Source organism: Phyllostomus discolor, chromosome 11, assembly GCF_004126475.2.
Source record: "Phyllostomus discolor isolate MPI-MPIP mPhyDis1 chromosome 11, mPhyDis1.pri.v3, whole genome shotgun sequence".
Taxonomy (NCBI): domain Eukaryota; kingdom Metazoa; phylum Chordata; class Mammalia; order Chiroptera; family Phyllostomidae; genus Phyllostomus; species Phyllostomus discolor.
Genome location: NC_040913.2, coordinates 37,102,807 through 37,124,419, shown reverse-complemented (window position 1 = coordinate 37,124,419; position 21,613 = coordinate 37,102,807). Strand labels below are relative to the sequence as shown.

The 21,613-nt window shown below is 35.4% G+C and overlaps 1 pseudogene; it reads left to right on the top strand.

Moving 5' to 3' along the window:
• The first annotated feature begins 3,525 nt into the window (after positions 1-3,525).
• On the top strand, positions 3,526-6,413 carry LOC114508813 (annotated as a pseudogene).
• The last annotated feature ends 15,200 nt before the right edge of the window (positions 6,414-21,613 follow it).

The following is a 21,613-nucleotide window of genomic DNA, read 5'->3' as shown; positions in this document are numbered from 1 at the left end:
GGTTGTCTCTGTGTATGTTTTTCTAGTATTTCAACGAGCATCTGCAGCAGAGATGGAGACTGCTGGCCGGTATCCGCCACAACCTAGCTTATTTTAGGCAGCCAACTAGAAATATTTAATCTTTTGTTCTTTCCCATTGACAAGTTCTTCTCCCATGACTAGACTTTTGGCTGAAGCTGACCTCCCTCTGCCAAGATTTCAACCTGGGCTACGACATGTACAAAACAACTCCAGGCTCCTCCACACTGTGAAAGAATGAGAACTCAGAGGACAGGTGTGTTCCCTGAAACTCCTCCACTTCTAATTATCCCTCCAAAATCTTTATATCTGTACTCTGTGGCAACTTCTCCTTTATAAAACAATATAACTAATGAAAAAGTAGATTGTCAATATTCTATCCTTTTTATATTTATTAAAAATAAATTGATTTATATAAAAGCAGACAAAATATAATGTTACATGAAAAACTAAAATTTACGGACTTAGGCAGAAATGATGCATTTACTCTACCATTTCCACAAAGACTTAGACTTTGCAAAATTCACTGATTTTCATTAAAAATTTAAAATATCAATAATAAAGCGTGTTTACCAGGAAATCCTACATTAAGTCTGTTGCAAAATAACTTTTCAAATAAACTTAGCCTCACAGCATCTGCAAAAAAATCATGGTGGGTAATAAACAGCATTTTGAAATACGCACTTAAGACCTTATCAGCTTTTGATTCCCAGTCAGGGTACATGCCTGGGTTGCAGGCCCCCAGCAACCCCACATTAATGTTTCTCTTTCTCTCTCTTTCTCCCTCCCTTCCCTCTCTAAAAAATAAAATAAAATAAACTCTTAAAAAAAAGATCTTATCCACTTAACTACAACTTTGTTTTTAACATTCCCATTTTCATCTATTTATCAATCAATAGAGCTGGAGTTTCTCTGGTCAGAAATTCAAAACCCAAGTCCTAGGAAATGTTTGACATTTTTAATAGCTCGAAGTAGCGTCTGACAAAGCCATTTATAATCCATTAATTACAACCCACACCACCCATGTCATTACCATGTAAGTTCAGCTGAAACACCTGACCACCTGCTCATCTGTACAGAGCAGACCACCCCTGTGTCATGCACTGGCACTCATTAAATTATTCTGCCATTATTACAAACATAAGACATCTAAAATGAACTATCTTTGGGGGGAAATTAGGAATATTTCTAATGCTTGAATTATATTGGGATTTACATTTCTGAATAAACAATCTTTGTAAATTTAAAATTTTGGTTAATTGTGGAAAGGGGACCTGTTTTATTACTCAGTTCATCAACCTAACAAATTAGTATCAAACATGGTAAAATGACTAATTATTTAATTTTATTGTACAACTAACCTAATCATTGACCTGTCACTAATCCTGAAGGCATATGAATCAATGTTTATGCCCTTCCTGGATAGAACATCTTTTTTTTTAATATGGAACAATAGGTTTTATTTTTTTTACAATAGTTGTATTATTTTATTACATTGGGTGAAAATTCAAGATTAATGCACTGGCAGACAAATTAGAATTAAATGGGATAACTAATATATATCCTTATAACATGCAAAAATTTATACTTCTGTTCATATTTTATTAACAACTTTTATCTATATATTTAATTTTATCAAATATCTATTACATAATCATATATTTCTTTTAATGTATAATGAGTTAAATTATTTTAATACATTAAAACATTAAAAAAAACTGATTACATTATCCTGTCTGAGAATTTACAGAAAAAACAATTCTACTTTATTATGTATTTCTGTATGTTTTGTTAGTTTTATAATATATATTTTAAATTAAAATGTTTTCTTTAATGTTTGAATATGTGATTTATCTTTATTATTTTTTACTATAGTAAAATTTTTGATAGCACAGTTTTGTCTTAGTTTCAGAAAATAATTTATAAAATTTTGTATACTAGTCTACACATTGCAATATTTTTAAAAATACATTTTTGCAAATTTTAAATAACACGCTAAAAGTCAGCTGACATTTTATTTGATATAACTACTAAATGTATTATTTTATTATGTCCCATAAAGGTAGGTCTAGTTTCATTCTCCACTTCTTCTATAAGACTTATTAATCATTTATATTTTCTGAAAATATTTTATTTTGTATTAATTTTTAAAACTTTCTGAATATATATATTTAGTAAATAAATAGTAATTGTATAAAATTTTGGTTTTAAATGTGTATATTTTATATTTTTCTCAAATTATTTAGTATTTTAAGTTTTAATGATGATATCAAAGTAGCTTTTATTTACCTTTAATGCTACTATTCTATTTACTAATTTATCACTTTATTTTTATTATTTCTTCTTTCATGTTTTCAATTACTGTGGTTAGTTTCATAATTTCTTCTCTGTGAATGCTTAATTTTGCCTCTTGTTTTCACTTGTTGAGTCTTCATATTTTACTACAGTGTAAGTATGTTGTTCCATACTTGTTGAGTACATTTACATTTTAAAATCTCTTTCCTACACTACAAGAAGTTGGCAGTGTTAGTTTTTATTTATATTTTTCCATTTCAAACTCTTTATGTTGGTCTATTTTATCCAAAACTTAACATACGGCCTTGGCAGATGTGGCTAAGTGGATTGAGCATTGGCCTGTGAACCAAAGGGTCACTGGTTTGCTTACCAGTCAGGGCACATGTCCAGGTGGCATGCCAGGTCTCCAGTAGGGGGCGTGTAAGAGGCAACCACACATTGATATTTCTCTCCCTCTCTTTCTCCTTCTTTTCCCCTCTGTCTAAAAATAAATAAATAAAAGCTTTTTAAAAAACAACAATAAAAATACTTAATGTATGGGGAAATATTCTAGTTCAATATGTTTGAACTATCTGCTTCAATATCTGCTTATGCACTTCCAGTTAATTTTCTTTAATACAATCTCGATTTATGGAAATGCCTTAATGCAAAACATTCTTTTAACATAATATCTTTTTTTTTCTGTTTTCTCTTTCTGTTCTTTTCTCTTCCACAGAAAATCGACTATGTTTTACATTTTCTCTGGTATACATACTGACTCAGTTATCTGCATGATTCTTGATTACTTTAAATATTATGCTGCATTTTGTTCCTATTATTATTGATCTGTTTTTTTTTTAGTTTTTCTTCTCAGGTAAAAATTAGTTAATTCAATTTATTGCTTTATTAATTCTTGTTATGTTTTTACCTCTTTTTTGTTTTTACCATAGAATATATTTTCTTGAATTTCATTAGTAACAAAAAGCAGAGACTTATACTTCACTTCTTTGTAATACCCCCAAAGTATCTCCTTATTTTGAATGTTACCATAAAGTCTTATTTTATATAATTCAGTTTTCATATTGGTATTAGAAAGAATAGTCACATGTCTTCTCAACCTGAGTGCAGTGGGGAAATATTCAAGCCTAGAAAGCACATTTGAAGGCCAGCAACAGGGTAAAGTTTTAGTCTGCTCAGACTTCCATGACAAAATATTGTACAGTGAGTAGCTTAAACAACAGAAATTGATTTCTCAAAGTTCTGGAGGCTAGAACAGATATTTTTTACTCATTTGCTTTACCTACTAGTTTTTGCATTGCTATCTCAGTACAGGTTAAAGAGCCAACACCATGACTGACTCCAAGTACTTCACGACCAATAAAAAAGAAGAAATCTTTGACTTAAAGACTGAACTCAACAATAAAAAGAAAGAAAAGGGAAAGGGGGCTGTGAAGAAAGCGATTGTTTCTGTGACCTTGGGGAAGGATGTTAGCTTTTTTTCCAGATGTAGTGAACTGTGTGCAGACTGACAGCCTGTCACTAAAGAAGCTTGTGGATCTCTGCCTGATGAACTATGCCAGGAGTCAGCCAGACTTGGCCATCATGGCTGTCCATAGCTTTGTGAAAGATTGTGATGACCTCAATCCTCTGGTTCAGTCCTTGTTAGTCAGAACCATAGAAAGCATCCGGTGGACAAGATTACAGAATATCTCTATGAGGTCCTCAGCAAGTTCTTGAAGGATGAGGATCTCTATGTTTAGAAAACAGCATCAGTCTATGAGGCAAAATTCCATGGTATTAATGCCCAAATGGTGAAAGATGAGGGATTTCTGGATGCTCTTCAGGACCTTTTAGTAGATTCAAATCCAATGGTGGTGGCTAATGCCATACAGTGTTATCTGAAATCAGCAAATCTCACCCAAATAGCAATTTACTTGATCTGAACCCATAGAACATTAATAAGTTGCTGATAGGCCAGGAGTGCACTGAATGGGGCCTGATTTTCATTCTGGAATGCCTGTCCAATTATAATCCTAAAAATGATCAGGGGGCTCAGAGCATCTGCAAGCAGGTGACTCCCCAGCTATCTCATGACAGCTCAGCAATGTTGGTTTCAGCAGTAAAAGTCCTAATGAAATTTCTAGAGTTGCTACCCAAAGGACTCTGACCACTACCACACGCTGCTGAAGAAGCCGGCTCATAGTTTAACATCTATGTTACCACTAGAGAAGTTAGACATCATGATCCATTTAGCATCCCAAAGCAATATTGCTCAGGTTCTGGCTGAACTGAACAAATATGCCACAGAGATTGATGCTTTGTTCACAAAGCCGTGTGGGTCATTGGATGGTGCAGCAAGGTAGAACAATCTACAGAATGTTGTGTAAGCACATTGCCTGATCTTATCCAGACCACAGTAAGTTATGTGATCCAAAAAGCAATTATTGTCATCAGGGACACCTTCCATGAGTGCCCCAACAAGTATGAAAGTTATCATTGCTATTCTGTGTAAGAACTTAGACTCACTGGATAAGCCAGATGTTAGAACAGCTATGATTTGGATTGTGGGAGATGCCGCTGAATTGACAATGCATATAAGTTACTAGAAAGCTTCCTGGAGGGTTTTCAGAATGAAAGCACCCAGGTGAAGCTCACTCTGCATACTGCCATAGTGAAGCTGTTTCTCAAGAAACCATCAGAAACACAGGAGCTGGTACAGCAGGTCTTGAGCTTGACAACACAGGATTCTGATAATCCAGCCTTTGAGATAGGGGCTATATTTATTAGTGGTTTCTCTCAATGGACCCTGTCACAGCCAAAGAAGTAGTCTTATCTGAGAAGCCAGTGATCTCTGAGAAAAAGATCTTATTGTGCCAACACTACTGGATGAGCTAATCTGTTACATTGGTTCTTTGGCATCTGTGTACCACAAACCTCCCAACACATATGTGGAAGGAAGTCCTGGAATCCATTGCAAACACTTGCCAATACATCATGGGAGCACTGATGCTGGTGATAGCCCTTTTAGTACCACCACTGCCACCAACCTGGTGCAGCCTCAGGTTATTCCCTCTTTAGGTGACCTTCTGGGAGACCTTTCAAACCTTGACCTCAGTCCCCCAGTCACTTTGCCATAGGTGTCCTCCATGCAGATGGGAGCAGCGGATCTCTTGGGAGGAGGACTAGATAAACTGGTAGAACAATCCTTCATCCCATCATCAGTGCCTGCAACCTTTGCTCCTTCACCTACTCCATCTGTGGTCAGCAGTCATCTGAATGATCTATTTGAACTCTCTACCAGGATAGACATGACACATGGTGGATATGTGGCTCCTAAGGCTGGCTGGCTGGAGATTTCCAGAACATTTACTCATTGTCAGAGGCACATCTATAGGGAAATGAACTTCAGCAACAAAGCTCTGCAGCACATGACAGACTTTGCAATCCAATTTGACAAGAATAGCCTTGGTGTAATCCCCAGCACTCCTCTGGCTGTCCACATGCCACTGATGCCAAACCAGAGTATTGATGTCTCCCTGCCTCTCAACACCTTGGGCTCAGTCATGAAGATGGAAGTCTGAATAACCTGCAGTTGGCTGTGAAAAGCAATATTGATGCCTTCTACTTCAGCTGCCTCACCCCACTCAATGTGCTTTTTGTAGAAGATGGAAAAATGGAGTGCCAGGTCCTCCTTGCAAAATGGAAGGATATTCCCAATGAAAATGAACTTTAATTTTAGATTAAAGAATGCCATTCAAGTTCTGACACTGTTTCCAGCAACTTGCAAAACAACAATGTCTATACTATTGCCAAGATAAATGTGGAAGGGCAGGTGTACCAATCTCTGAAGCTCACCACAGGCATTTTGGATCTTGGCTGAGCTATGTACCCAGCCAGGAGAACCCAATTATATGCCGTTGCTGAAGTATAGAGTACCTGAAGTCTCTCAGGACATCTGTCAAGTCTATAACAGCATTTTAAAAAAACTAATAGACTGGTCAGATGCCCTCCAGTCACCCTGTGATCAGTGCAAGCAAGGAATTCTTAACTGGAAGAAATTGTATTGCTGTGTAGAATCTGAATCCAAACACACTGAGGCCACCCACCAAGGCAGTGACTAGTGTAACCTGTGCTAAATTAGGGCATAACCTGTTGGATAGTTTTAGCTTTCTGTGAATGTTTGTTAACCACTATTTCAATCACTTCCCACCTCTTGCCACCTACTGCTGGTATCTGACCTTATTTGTGGGCTTCTCCATACTGTGCCAGTGGCTGCCATTTTTTAGTGTACCTTGATATTTTGTAATTGAGAGCTCATTTCAAAAGAAGAAAAAGACAAAAATATTAAAGCAAGGAAAAGTGTCACTGAAAAAAGTTCTGGAGGCAAGAAGTCTGAGAGATAAGGGTGTCAACATTGTAGGGTTCTGGTGAGAAATATCTTTCTGACTTGCAGATATTAATGTCTTGCTGTGTTCTCACTTGGCAGGGAGAACAAGCTCCTGTCTCTTCCTTTTATCTTTAAAAAAAAATTATTGTATTTTTTCCATTACCATTTGGCCTCCTTATACCCTCCTCCCCACTGCAATCACCACACTGTGCTAAGTGAAACAAGCCAGTCAGAGAAAGACAGATACCATATGATTTCACTCATGTGGAATCTAATGAACAAACCAAAATAACAAGCAGAATAGAGACAGACTCACAGATAGAGGGCAGGATGACTGCTGCAGGAAGGGGAGGGTAGGGGGTGGAGGGATCAGGCAAAAAGGAAAAAGGATTCCTCTTACCTTAAGGATACTATTGCTATCCTGAGAATCCCATTACCATGACCTCATTTAAACCTAATTACCTTCCAAAAGACTTTCCCCTAAATACCTTCAATTAGGTGTTATGGCTTTAACATATGAATTTGAGGGGGACACAAACATTCAAATCATAAAAGGTAGGATTAATCTTCTGTTTCTTGCTTGCTGTTAAAATTCTCCATTCTGATTTTAAGTTTAAATATCAGGAAAATATAAATATAATTATTTTAGAGATGATTGACATTCCAAGAAAAATAAAAGCTTTGTCAGGACAAAATTCTTTTCTATGGACTCTTTGAATGATTCATAGAATGAAACATAATTCTGAGCACAAATATATATATATATATAAATATATAAAACGATATAGGGATGCTCTGAAGATGAAATAGGTAGGCAGTAAAAGTAATTAATTCATACCAAACATAGTTCTTAATTTGAAGTTACATAGCCATTTATAACATGTATTGCTGTGTGGAGATTTATGACTTATGCTAAGCATCTTTTCTTTCCCCAAATTTTTTTAGACCAAATACTTGCAATCACTCTTTTACATGCTCATTAACTATAATCTCACAAATTTTCACAAAAGTATCTTTCCATACACTAAAAAAATAAAATTTAAAACATATCACTTGAAATGTATTAGATTGTCATTTAAAATTTTTTTAAGTATTACAAAACAATCTAATACTTGTTTTCTCCAACATATAGTACTTGTCAAGCAGAGCTTTTACACCCCAAATTTGCAAGCACTGCTAGGTTAACAAGGCTCTTTTGAAAATATGTTAGCAGCTTGATTCTTTCTGTTTATTTTTATGCAGCTTTCCAAATCTCAGTGTTTTCTACTGACCCTTAACACTTATTTGGTTAATATCCAATAACTCTGTGTTTCATATTCCCATCTTTCTGTTTGTCTAGTCACTAACCTGGCATGTCCAATCATTGTCAATATTAAAAACTTTAACACAGTATACATTACTCTTTTTATATTTTTGTATTTAAAACTAAAATTGCTCATATTCTGGCTTATGTCTAGACTATATATACATAATTCTTTCTTACTGTTTACCTAACAACCTTATTATTATTATACAGGTAGACTTGTTTATTCCATTTATAAGGCTACCACTACATCTTACCTCTCCAATTAAAATGTAGATCTTTTGTGGGTAGAGATCATATTTACTTTTGCATCATTGGTACATGATATGCCATTACTAAATGAATTAATTTCGTGAAATGTATGCTATAAACTCTCCATATAGGTCCTCTATAATTTAGGACTTAGTGCTATTTATACAAAACATATCAGTGGCAGAGACATGGGTCCAGTCCCTGTGCTGTTACTTATGAGCCATGGATCTTCAGGCAAATTAACATTCACAAACCAAGATTAGAAATTTTTCATACCTCCGAGATATTTGAAAATTTACTGAATTATATGTAAGCCATATACCAAGTGTTGAATGTTAATCATTAGTATTCAAATTTGGCTGTGCTAGTTAGGTAGTAAGTAGCATTCTAAAAGACAACATTAATATTAGGAGAATTATCTCACAGTGAATTATCATAGAGTAGAATTGAGTATTTTGTTTGATGATGACTCAGTTATAGTAATTAAGAAAGGCTTAGGAAAAGATTACTGGTAGATTTCTAGGATACAAACATAAGGAAGATTTTCAACTGGTAGTACTTTTTAGTGACAAAACTCAATACCTCATGAAAACATTAAAACAATTCCACATGTCTCTAAGGAGATAAGGGTGTAGGTGTCTATCACTCTATCGTGTTTACAGGTCTGTTTAGTGTACCTCTCTGGGCTACCATTTTATCTTTAAGTCTCCCATACAGGTTACAGTGTTGGCAGGTGGTGGGCATTCAATAACTACATTTAGGAAAAAAATACATACATCTGTGAACCAATGACCTGATTATCAAAAACTCATTTTTTAGAACAGCACAGCACTTAAACAGGGAAAGTTTATGTAATTAATATTATTTGAGTAAGATTAATTAAAATAGAGACAAGTTTCTCAAACTGCTTCTATTGATATTTTTAAACTCAGCTTTTCTCAAGTATTCTTATGAATTTCATGAAGAATAGAGAACTGAGAACAAAATCATTAGAGGACCTTCTAATTATATTTCACCAAAAGTTTCTTTTTAATTATGTTAAAACTTCCTGTCAAAAGAATGCAGAAATGTGTTTAATCATGAGAATTAGGGAGAAGGCAACTCTTACACTCCAATGTTATAAAAAAATATTGTATTAATCGATAAATTATCTTAATTTAAGAAAGTATCTTTAGGAATACTGCTGTTCTTGTGAAAATGTACAATTAAATTTAAAAAGTTAATGAATGTAGTTATTAAAAGAACAGAGTGTGATTGGTCAAAAAATGCAAATTACGATATAATCTACCTATTGAAAGATATAAAAGGTTTTTACTTTTTAGCTTCTCTCTTGTTAATAAATTTTTCCCAAACTGTAAAGTAACACTAGGAAGAATGTTGCAGGACAATTTGGGATTTGGCTGCCACCACACACAACCATCAAACGGATATTGGTGGGAAAGGGTAGCAGCATCCTGCCAGATGGCTGCCGGCATGGTGCAAGCCTACTCCAGACCTTGTGAGCAGGGCAAGGCAAGAGTCATGAGCAGAGCCCACTGTCCCGTGGGTGCCAAGAACATTCTGCACCCCACCCCCATGGGGGTGAGGAAGAGAGTGATCTTCTGTGCTTCCGCCGTTTTAAATCTTTCCCTCAAAATCCCACGTGCTGTGGGAGTGTCCAAATCCCAACCAATTCTAGGACAATGCCTACCATGAGCACCAGCCCACTCAGCGTCTTTGTCCCTCCTCTGGCCAAGATGATCCAGACGCGGGTAGGAGTTCCCCAGCTACGCACAGGGGCACAAGCTTCTTGCCCCACTGCAGAGCATCCAGCCCCCACAGCCTATGTCAGCAGTGTCACAAGCTGCATTCCTTGTTTACTTATCTACAGAGAAACAGAATAACACTCAAGCTTTGGGTTTTGATCCCAGGCTGCCTCCAGCACTTCCCAACCCCTCTTAAGGGGCGCTCCAGTGAGCGAAGGGCTACCCTGAGGCACTGCCTCTTTGCCCAGCCTCCTGCTGAGTCACAATGCGCTGCTTGGTTGCCAGGGTGCTGCACACTGAACACACTAGTTTTTTTTTTACTGTTGCCAGATGCTGCAGCCTAGCCTGTGGTCCCTCCCTTCTCTGGAGGAGTTCAACCTTTCCTGCAAGATTTGAGTTCCTTCAAATTGAGGTCTCCCCGATCGGCCAGCAATGTAGCCAGACACTCCCCCTGTTACAAGATGATATTGGTGCACATTCTATTGTACTAAATACCTAAAACAGGTAAAGAATACCAATATACAGATTGACAAAGAAGTACATATCAGTTAAATTAAGTACTAATCATGGAAACATTCATTTTTACTATATAATAATTTAATTTTTGCATGTATTTGGGTCATCATGAATAGGTTCTATTTTAGATAATTTAGGTTTGGACATTAAATTATATAACTGAACAAGGAGTCATGTTATAGAAGCGATTTGCTATAAGTAAAAATTGAGAATCCAAAATAATATTAATGATGCTTATTAAAGGTTAAGCATTTTCCCAAGAACCCACATTTTCATTAGATCTTCAGCACTTATTGTAATGTCTGATGTATGACAAACATTTTATTCATATTCATTAAATGGATTAGTTTATTGGAAAATTTTAAGCAAATTAGCATAGCCAGCGTTTTAATTAATAAATTAATTATAGGTTATTATTATGACATTATTATTATTAATAATTAAATAGAAGTTTATTTTGTGATGCATGGGCAAAGTCCTACTGTAACCGGAAAAGACACCGGCGTTTGGGCTGCCCGTCACTACCAAATCCAATAAGCAATGACAGTGATTGAATCTTTTATAGGTGCTTTATTCAGATGGCCAGCGATCCGAGAAGATGGAAGGTTCATACCTTAACAAACCATCTTCCTCTTTCTTTCCCAGCCAGATCTTTTATAAGGGGGGTGGGGGAGGGCAAACAAGGTGTCAGTGAAAGCCTTTGAAATTCAACAGTTGCCTCCAAGAGGGAAGGGTAGTCGCTTGCTTCTTCCTGGTACAGATGTCTCCAGACAAGGAGACAGATGCCTCCAGCCAATGCCCCAGGAGGTCAACTGCTTAATCTCAGGCACCAGGATGCGCCTTATCTGTAGTTGCTGAAACAAAAACTTAACATACACATTACTTGCTAGATTTATGACTATTTACCTTAAGCTAAATTTTCCTAAGTCTTAAACCCCTATCAGATTGTGTTCAGGCTGCAAACCAAAGCATCTCAGGTTCGATTCCCAGTCAGGACACACGCCTGGGTAGTGGGCCACGTGAGATGCAACCACACATTAATGTTTCTCTCTCTCTCTTTCTCCCTCCCTTCCCCTCTCTAAAAAATAAATAAATAAATATTTTTAAAAATAAACTATTATCCTGAGATAAAGGAACTATAGTTTATTTAATAAAATAAAAACTATAGATTGCTTTTTATAAGAGACCTTATTAGGGACGTGAGCAAGAAATGTTCTGGATTGATCATTGGGCACCAGGTGGATTCTTAGCCTTTGTGAAGGACAAATAATAAATATTTTAAGCATTGTGGGACATGTGACCTTGGTTACAATTACTCAGTTTTACCACTGTAGTATGAAATAACCAAATACAATACAGTAAACTTCCAATGTTGTTGATAGATTTTGGAAATTGTGACTTTAAGTGAAACAACATATAAGGAACCAATTTTCCAATAGGTTACTTTATATACACAAGAGTTAAGCTCCTATGGCAAAGTTCTTGTTACAAAAATATCACCAAACTTACAAATAAAGTCCCAAAGCATTTCTAATATTACACATTGAAATAAATGTGATCTATACATTCATTTAACAAAGATTAATAAAAACTAGGAAGGTGATTTTTCCAACTTGCTGATTCCAGTTCAGGGTCAACTTAACCTGACAGCTCAAGATGTGGCCAGAGAAGACCCAAGTTCATGAGCTTCCGTGTCCCTGGTTCCTGTCACACACTGTGAGAAAGAATTCAGGTGGGAGACACAGCACAGTAATTAAGCAAAGCAAGTAGTTTATTTAAAGAAATTCGCTTGTCATAAAGCATAAGCAGGCAACTCAGCCAGGCTGAGCACTGTTGTGAGCCTGTTGGAGATTTTAAGGGTTACATGCTCTTTTGCCTCACATGTCAAGATTCCCCTTGCTTGTTATGAGGACTGGCCCACAGGATTTCAAGGTTCTCACTTCTCTGCTTTCTGAGCTTTTTTTGTAGCCATTGGGCCATCTTGTGATCTTGTTTTTGCACTTCTCAGGACAGCTGAGTTCCTCGTTTTGTGAGCAAGGTAAACTTTCCATCCTATTCCCACATTTTCCTTTCCCCACTCTAGTAGTCATCTGTCCCACCTAAAAAAGGTATGACACAACCCTAGACAGGACACCCTTGGATCACAGGGTTTGCTCAGACACACTCAGGCTGGGACAATAAAGCCACACCCATTCAACTAAAATGCATTTCTTTGAGATGTGGAAAGAATCTGGAGAACCTAGAGAAAATCCACACACACATGGGGAGTACATACAAACTCCATATAGACCATGACCTCTTCTGGGAATTGATTTAATTTTTGTCATCATCATTATAAGGGAATAATAATAGTTGAAGACCAGCTGTATGCAAATGAATGAATGTAGTTCTGCTCTAATAAACTTTATTTACAAAAATAGGAAATGGATTATAGTTTCTTAAGCTCTGCTGTAATATATGGGTAAAAAAATTAATCAAATTTTATTAATAAAGTATTATGAATAGAACAATTTGAAAACATTAACTTGATCTTTTACTTCTTTTGTTTTGTACTGGTCTTAGCCTACAGATAATCAGTGCTGGGGCTGAATCAGCTTTGTGTTTCTTACGATTGCAAGACACCTTCAGCAATAACCATCAGGAAAACTTGGAACAAAAGTTTCATTACTTACAGGTCCTGTGGGGTACAAAACACACCTGAGGCTACAGCAAGGTCACAGGTAGGGAAAAGGAGAATGAGCATAAGCCTGGATTTCTGCTTTTGCTGGAACTGAGGGTGGGAAGCCTAAGTTTCAGGGGCTCATTCTCCATCTGTGAATTTAAAACATAAGAGTGATAATTTAAAACAAAGGAAGAGAGAAGCAAGGGATCCAAAAACATCAGTTATTGAAACCAACCAAAATTTCTAAAACAAAGGAGCATTGGAGACAGAGTGTCCAGAGGAAGCTCTTTACCTAATCAAGTGGTTGGCAACTGTTTTATTAGAGATAGAAATCTTAGAAGTAGAAGGCTGGGCAATCAAAGCTTAAGTCCTGCCTTTGCATTACAATAAAGAAATATCAGCTATCAGGGCTTCACTACAGCCCTTAAATAACATTCTTTTGCTGGCTTTCACCTCCAGCAAACCTTGAAATTTATTATTTCAAGGAAGACAAGGTTATTATCTTGTTTAATAAAAAAAGTGAGTAGGCTAAATTTCATTATCATTTTTTTATCAAGTAATGATTTGAAATAGCAAACTTGATAAGAAACTTTCAGATAAAGGAAGACCTGATCAGACAGGAAGTAGAAAATAGAACAGCTTGCCTTCCAATATGGGGGTTTGTGTTAAAAATAAAGGAGAGAGAAACAGAAGAGCAAGGTGCTCAGATTGTATCCCTCACATTTCAGGGAAAATTGCTTCAGGATCTAGGATTCCATGAGAAACAGCCAAGGACAGGGGTTACTGTCTACTACTTACATATGACACTTTAGAAGGTAATCGATCACCTTCTAGGCTGTTCCCCCATTCCAATGCAGAGGATGGCCCCATCAGAGTACAGTGGTGCATACATCATTGTAGTTAGAATCCGATTTGATTTTCCTGATTATCTCAGTGCCCAGGTGCCAAGGACAGCCTGCAGGGACTCCTGCTGCTCCATAGAGGAGAGCAAGAAGGTAGTTGAGATCAAGATTAGTTGGACTTCCTGGTGCCTACTGATTCAAAAGGAAATTCTACCCAAAAGTCAAGATTGCATAGCAATCAAAAGAGTTGAGGAATCAGAAGGACATGGAAGACACCCTGAGAAATCTACAATGTAAGTCAGCTAAGGTGAAACTGAGTCATTCGGGAAGTACCAGCAGTACCTGCAGAAGCTGTGTGGAACCAGACAAGAGTCATTAGTATCGCCACAGCAGAAACCATTGGTTAGCTAAACCATAGCTACCTCCATATTCTGAAACACCTATTTGAGACAGGGTGGACAGAAAGAAAGTGGTAAGATATGCATAGCTAAAATTTAAGAAACTAATCATGTTTTCCCAAAATGAATGAATATGTAAAATACGCTACTTAAATTATTACAAAATTAATTTTAAAAACTGAATTAAAAATGTTTTTTCTTAGTATATGTTAAGTAGAAGGGCTTATAAGACTGAATCAGTTATAGATCAAATGAAAAATCTCTTGTTTTCTTTGCACATGTGAATAGTCTCTGTAAAGTGTAGTTGATTATGCAATTCTGACTTTTAGAAAGATAAACCTGGATGAAATGAAAACAAAACGCAGGGGGGAAAACAGAGAGGGGATATTCCTAGGCAAGGGAGAAAACTTAGAAGCTTTGGTACATTATGATGAAAATTTAAACGAAAAGAAAAGTCCAGTATAAATAATGAAAAAGAAATTAATTGAAAATGAATTCTAATGTATTTATTCTTTTTAACCATATAGCTTTATAATTTAATACAGGATCATAAGGTGAGTGACTGATTAATAAAATATATTTATTTAATTGCATGTTCATTCTTTAAAAGACAAATACAAATGCATCATGAAATTTTCTTCAAAGTTTATGTTTCTTATTTTTTGTTTTTTCTTGACTACATGTTCTAAAATCTAAATTGAACTCTATGTCTATGCAATGTCTAGATGACAATTTTAAGCTATATCCCAAAATCTATTTAATTGATAAAATAGTAAACACATGAATAGACTTCACTGAGAGACAGGTAGTGAAGATTGAGGAGAAAAAAAAGCAGCTAGGGTTGATTTTAGTATTTCTTATTTGTAAAATTAAGAAGATGAATATATCAATAAGAAAGACAGTGAGTATAGGAGAAGCAGACTTAGAAGTTGAAGCTAATTAATTTAGTTGGATTCATGTCAATTTTAAGTTGTCTATGAAATACACAGATGGTAATGTATCTCAGAACAGGGGGAGTATATAGACATAGCAATCATCCATAGGCTAGAAATCTTAAGAATAGATGATTGTGAAGATAATTCCACTCATGAAAGGAATCAGAGCAAGAGGTTGGCCAATGAATAACAGAGAACACTAAAAGTTATTCAGTGTACAGAAGAAGAGAGCTCTGTTAAGAATCCTAAGAGGAGTAGTTAGTATATTCATAACTGGAGAAGAACACAAAAGGGTAAATTCATGAGCTGTAAGAGAGAAGAGAGTTTCCCAAATGGAGCAGGTGAGTAGCCATGTCAAAAGCTAACAGTAGGTCAGATAAAATGAAAACTGGTAATGAGCCATTGCATGGATGACTTCAGCAGAAATATACTTTGGAGTGGAAGTCAAAGGCTGTCATTATGATATGCTTTGATCTGAAAAATCAGAGAGTTTTAGTTACTTTTTTCTGTTGATGTTATTTTCAAAAGTCTGGAAATGAAGAGAGAAACAAAAAAAATTAGATAAGAAGAATGTTGAGACAAGAGGAATGTAAGGAAGTATCCAGTTATAGGTAAATTTGATCTCAGGGCTCTGAGGTAAGTTGAAGGCTTGAGCACTATATTTGCTCTGGACTGAGTGGAATAAGGAGAATGTGCAGAGTGAAAATGGGAAGTAGCTGCTGTAGAAAATATCTAAAAGACTGACTATGGGCATGTACATATGTGGCAGGATGTCACTGATATTGTAGGTGATATTTAGAAACCATCAAGTTATAATTATTACATTTACATTATTAGTTAGTTTTCCTCTTAGAAAGCTGCCAAAAAGGATAATCTATTTTAAGAAACCAAAAGTGAGAAAAAGGTTCTATGGAGTTTTCCTTGAGTGACCTCACTTGCTTGTAAAAAAGAATAGATCACTGAAAGGCTTATCTGTAAACCCTTAGAAAGCAAAGCGTTTTTTTTTTAAGGATCTGTAAGAAATAAAAAGAATTGTACCAAGGACCTGACCGGCTTCAGTAAAATTAACATAAACCTGTTGTATTATTTAGCAAAATTTAAATTAGTTCAAAGCTTCTTTGAATTAAAAACCATTTTTAATCAAGTGTGTCTTATAAAACTGGAAGAGGTTTATTTACCACTACAGAGGCAGGTCTCTTAAAATAGCACTATTGATAAAGGATGAGAACACTTCAATTTATGCAACAATAGTTACAATATTATTCTTTATATTATGGAATATCAGCATTATATACTTTTCAAAATTGAACTTAACTATTAGATTATTTGGTTTCAAATTTGTGGTTCAACTCCAACTGTACTTTTTAAATTTGCAGTCACTTTAATAGTTAAAACTAAGTATTTGGATAACTGTGACTGCTTTTGATCATATGAAGACCTTGAATTTGGGTTTTGTTTGGATTTTGTCCTTTTATCTCTATTTGAATGAGGTTTGGTATAAAGGAATAGGTAAGCCACGTTTTTAGAGCCTTCTCAATGCTAAATAAATGACACTTATTATTATTGTTAATTGTTTTGTACACATTTTCTATCAACTTTTAAGATGTGTATGCACCAAAATCTGTGTCTCCCATACTTTAAATTTAGAGTGAAATATCTTCTTACCATAAAATAATATTAATTTACCCATTTTTTATTTATCTTAATTGATTTATAATATATCCACATGTAATATTGTTATGATCCATTCAACTAATTGGCTGTTTTGAACATGCATGAATTTACTCTTGTGAAAACAATGACCTTCATTTGCAGCTAGGAGGTTAAGAGAATCACATGATTTAACAAAGAGAGTGGTGTTGCTGTGAAAAGTGATTACATTACAGAAATTTCACATCTTTAGTGAATGCTTTAAAACTTTTTCAAACTATACATAAACCTTTTTTCCCTTAGAACAAACGAAATAAAATTAAATGAAAAATCAAATCAAACTTTTACTTTTCATATAAATGTGGTACACCTGGTGAGGAATTTATTTTGTTATTATAGTATATGTGAAGCTCTTTGCCTAAAATAAGCTAAATTTTTTTCTTAACAAGACAATATATTCACCAATTTTAACATGATTTTGTTAGATAAAAGAACAATAAGATGCCTACATAAAATTCTCCCTACATTATACTGAAGCATAGAGCACCAAACACATGCATCACTTTAGAGTTGTGCTTATTAAATTTCACTTTTGGAACAAAATGTAATTGAAAACTCTGTTTCACCGATATTGCTGTAACAGCAAAACAAACAAACACCACCACTGCCTGTAGGCTGGAACATGAAGTTCATCTCATTTACTTGTGAATGGAATAGTGCCCCATGGTAGACTGTTGGCTGCTGAAATTTTAAGGCTTGGGTCTTGACAACACTTGTCAAGGGGATGTAGCACTTCAAAGGAAAACCTTTCCTTTTCTGATTCTGCCTCATTGTATGTGGAATGGGTAGTATAAACAGTATGTAAACCTATCAGTAGTTTAGGAGACAAAGTATCAATGAACCACTGCGGAGCTTTCCCATTTCAGAGCCTCTGAGATTTCTAAAAGAACTTTTAGTAGAGAAATTTTAATGCCTCCGGCAGTTGAAGGGTTTTGGTATTTTGAGCCCAATTCCAATTGTCATTGAATGAGGAAAGTTTAATGTCAAAATATGTAGCTGGTAAAAATGTGTGGGTTCTGTTGTTTATTTCTATGTTTATTTCACCTGAGAGAATCCCACTCATGTCCTAGTGTTTTAGAGTGATGAAACACAGAGTGTCCATTTCTTGGCACATAGACCTCATATTTACAAAGACAACTGAAAATAAAGGACAAATGCAAGATGTCACAGTTCTCACATTATCTTTTGGTATAACGGCCTTGATCTTGGTCTAATGTGAGGTGACTGACCATAAAATGGTTAGGTTTATTTTTCCTTCTATCCTCTAACCCCTTTTTGGCTTTTTGAAATAATTTATATAATTTTAATACAGTTAACTACTTCCATTACTGCATGCAAGTTCTCAACAACAGACATATCTGAGAAATCACCAATGCTGACAACTGAAATGGAATGAGAACTCCCTGACCTTGAGTATCTGCATGGAACTCGGAGAGTAAAAGATAATTAAGATAATTTACAGGAGAAGTTAGGACTATAATAAATAATGACATAAACAAACCAATAGTATGTTCTACTAATTTATTTACATGCATGATTTTCATTACCTTACATTAACCTAATTTAGTGTGTGAGGATGGGGTGAAGACATAGAATGGAAGTAAAACAGGTAACAGAAAGAGAACATGTTACTCATTTATAAAGATAGAAATTACAATGAGATGAAAATTCACCAGAGTTAAACTGATTGCCAATTTAGCTCTTTCCAGCCCCTGCTCGTCAATCCTTTAATCTCAATATTTTGAAATACATGAAGGCTGTCTGGAAAATGTTCAGCCATTGTTAATACAACGAGAATTGTTTCCCTACATGGACATCAATGTAACCTGACACCTAAGGAGGGTGGACTGGAGTGTGCATGCATGAACAAGGAGGACTTCACTGTACTAGTCAGTGGGGATGGTAGATGCCATTGAATAAGCATATGTGCTGTGTGGCTGTTGCATAAAAAATGGATGAGTTAGTAAAGCAACAAATCTGTATCGAATTTTGCATTAAGCTTGAACATTCCTCCATGAAAACTATCTGAATGATTCAGAAGGCACCAGCTATGTGCAACTGGTCACTGACATCTTCATCATAATATGCCTGCTCATGCATCATATCTCTTGCAGAGTTTTTTTGGTGAAACATTAAATCACTCAGGTGGTTCAAACCCCTACAGCTCATATTGGTTACCCTGTGACTTCTAGCTTTTTCCAAAGCTAAAATCACCTTTGAAAAGGAAGAGATTTCCTCAGGAAAATACGATGGGGCAGTTGATGGTGACTAGGAGAACTGTGTGAGGTGCCAAGGTGCCTACTTTAAAGGGGACTGAGATGTCATTGTCTTATGTATAATGTTTCTTGTATCTTGTATCTTTTCAATAAATGTCTCTATTTTTCATAGTGCATGGCTGAATACTTTATGGACAGAATGTTATAGTCATACATAGAATAATGAACAAATAATAAATATTTATTATGTAATATTATGTCTGAATAAATATAAAAATAAGGAAAATCCTAATATGAGCAGTAATAATATATATGTAAATATATACACATGTATATTTTTTTGTTAATGTAACACTAGTTTTGATTGCAGTAATGGTAGAAGATTGTGTTCACACAGAAGGATATGAGTGATTTTATGTTCATATTATCTATAATGCATTTAACTCTGTAGCTCTAGTTATTAATGTTTAGCATCAATTTGTTTGGTGTGCAGAGTGATTTTATTTTTTATTATTTATTTATTTACTTATTTATTTATTGTTGTTATTCTATTATAGTTGTCCCAATTTTCCCCCTTTGCCCTCCTCCACCCAGCCCAACCCCCATTCCCACAGTCAATCCCCACACCATTGATTTTATTTTTTATTTTCTTTTCTTCTTTTTTTATTGTGTTTTATGATTACCATTGCCATTTATTTACCATTTATTTTACCATTCCATTACCATTTAGTCTCTTTCTACATCCCTCCTCCCTGCAATCACTACACTGTTATCCGTGGTCATGAGTCTTTTTTTCTTTTTTGCTCAATCCCTCCAACCCCTAACCTCCCTCTCATCCTGCTCTCTATTTATGAGTCTATCTCTATTTTGCTTCTTAGTTGAGTTTGTTCATTAGATTTCACATATGAATGAAATCATATGGTATTTGTCTTTCTCTGGGTTATTGCACCTGGTCTAATATTCTCTAGGTTTAACCATACTGTTGCAAAGGATAAGATTTTCTTCTTTTTTATGGCTGAGTAGTATTCCAGTATGTAAATGTCCCAGAGTTGTTTTATCCACTCATCTTTTGATGGACACTTCAAAAGGATGCTTTAGGATGCTTTCATATCTTGGTGATTATAAGTAATGCTGCAGTGAACATAGGGATGCTTGTGTTTTTTTGAATTAGTGTTTTGGGTTCCTTTGAATATATTCCCAGAAGTGAGATCTCTGGGTCAAAAGGCAGATCCATTTTTAGTTCTTTGAGATAACTCCATACTGCTTTCCACAGTGGGTGCACCAATCTTCATTCCCACCAACAGTGCAAAAGGGTTCCCCTTTCTCGACATCCTCACCAGCACTTGTTGTTTGTTCATTTATTGATGATAGCCATTCTGACAGGTGTGAGATGATATCTCATTGTGGTTTTAATTTGAATTTCTATGTTATAAAATACATAGAATACCCAGCATCATGCTTCTACAATTATTGCAGATCTAGGTGCAAGTGCTCCTAAGGAAAAGAAACTGGATTAAACTTTATTTATTTAATACATAGTGTTACAAATTATTATTTTTTAATTTTATTGTGATTTATTTTACCCCTTCGAAACCACACAGAATTTTCACTTCTTCAATCTTTGGTCCTTTTTTTTATTCTAAATCCAATGCTTGTTATTTCTATATGTGTTGGCATATGAAATCTTTAATAAAGTTTCTAATATTGCAGTTACTGTTAATGCCCTTCACTGTTGTTGGTGTTTTTTCCAAGATATTACTAAATTAATATTTTCTCCTTCTTACTGAAGTGTTGGTTTAAGAGTCTGGTTTCTGTCCATTTGGCAGGACAAGTTTGAACACAGCTATTTTAACAGTATTTTTTCTGATATAATTTCTGATCTTTTTTACAGATGGTTTTATAACACAAACAAAAATATTGTATGTGTTCATTGCTAAACATATCAGGTTCAAAAGGTTTTATTTTGCTCTTAGATACAATTGTTTCTGGTGCAAAATTTGATGTCATTCTCATTTGTGTGTGTGTGTGTTGTAGCTCACCTGACTTTTGTGTCTGGTTACGTTTAGAAATTTTCATCTTTCTTATAGTATTCTGGAATTTGTCCTGGCTATATTTAAGAGTGAATTCTTTATATTAACCTTTTTTTTTTTACAGAGCCAGCTGAGACTTTTTTTTTTGGGGGGGACACTTGATTTGGCTTTTAGTGGGGGGCATGGGTAAGAAGTGGTTGCCCAGGCAGTAAACTTCCCCATCTCAAAGGTGGGTTGAACTGTGGGAGGGTCTCCTGTGCCCTCCACTTCCCTGTATAGCTCCTTTCTCTCTGACTGCGAGGACCAAAAGGACAGCAGTAGTCCT